This window comes from Symphalangus syndactylus, chromosome 6 (assembly GCF_028878055.3).
Source record: "Symphalangus syndactylus isolate Jambi chromosome 6, NHGRI_mSymSyn1-v2.1_pri, whole genome shotgun sequence".
NCBI lineage: Eukaryota > Metazoa > Chordata > Mammalia > Primates > Hylobatidae > Symphalangus > Symphalangus syndactylus.
In genome coordinates this window covers 125,297,166-125,298,580 of record NC_072428.2, presented here as the reverse complement: position 1 = coordinate 125,298,580, position 1,415 = coordinate 125,297,166, and positions in this window count along the sequence as shown.

Here is a 1,415-nt window from a genome sequence, read left to right as displayed (position 1 = left end):
GGGGCCGAGCTTGTGGTCAGAATCCCAGTCAGGTGGCTTGTACTTTCTTGCTCAAACAAGAAAAGGCAGGGATTGGGCCCCTTGGAGGAAGGAGAAGATAGAACAGATGGCCATGAGTGACAGTTCCCCTCTCTTGCCACAGAATCTGGAGGGGATGCCTCCTGCGGAGGGCAGTGTGCCCTAAGTCACCTCTGCTGTACTCACAGGCCCATAGCAGGAGCCCAGGCATGTGGGCATCTTGCCCCAGCTCCAGGGATTCCAGCCGTGCCAAGGAAGCTCAGTGGGTGGCAGGCGGCTGTCTGGGGAGGCTAATGTGGCAGAAGCAGATCCTCCTTGGCTTCTGGAGCAGGTGGATACATGTCAAAGCTACTGATAGGGCCCCTGGTGCAGGCACTTTTGGGAGTGACCCTGGCCTGCCCATTGGCTTGAGGAGGCTACTCCAGACTGCTGCAAAAAAGGAGAGAAGGAGGAAGGAAATGAGAGGGAGCCTGGATGTGAACAGGTTAGAGCTGTGGCTAGGCTGGATGGGTGGTCCTGGCTCACGTGGACACGGATGCTCCTTCTGACTCCTAGGAGAGCTTGGGTCTCTTCTGCTAGTGTTCTGTGGCCGAGGGGATGGGCACTTTATCTTGTGACAAGCCCTTCCACTACTTTCTTCCTGCTTCCGCCAATGTATAGATGACAAGTGCCAACGAGGGCAGAGTCCTGCTCCCTGCCGGAGCCATTTTCCAGCCACACTCCTCCTGCCTCCAATCACCGTCAACAGGAAGCTGTCTGACCATCTAACTGCAGGCCTTGACCAGCCATTGGAGTGAGGTCTGCATTGTCTTACTGTGTTCAAGGCAAGTGAAGTCCAGGTAACAAGTTCCTGGGCATAAAATGGGAGGAAGAGAGGGGTAGGTGGTACCTGCTTCTGGTGACACGGGCTCAAGGCCCAGATGTGTTCACCCTCCCCTGCACTATGAGGTTGGCTGGAGAGGGGAGCCAACGAGGACACCCAGACAGGGCCTGAGTGGGGAGGCAGGGAGATGCTCCAGGGAGCAAAGCCCACCCTGCAAGGTAGGCTGGGTGTGCGTTAGGGCCCTGGCACCTGGAAGGGAGACGCTTCATGGAGACCTGGAGGGTGCTGGCAAGAACCTGGCTGGAAGAAACTGGTCCTGAACCCAGTGTCTGGGCCATACCCGGCACCCTCAGCTCAGTGCGCTTCTGGTCTGAAGCCGCCATTCTAAACTGGGGGCTCAGTTTCTGCATGACCCATACTGCCACCTCACCTGCTCATGCTTCTGGGGCCCTGGGAGTCAGGCTGAAAGCCTGGCTATCGGCCAGTGAGGGTGAAGAAATAAATGGCACTGTGGGGGCAGGGAGGTGGCTCCAGGACCCCTGCACATCCTTCTCCATGGGTCCTAAGTACCTCT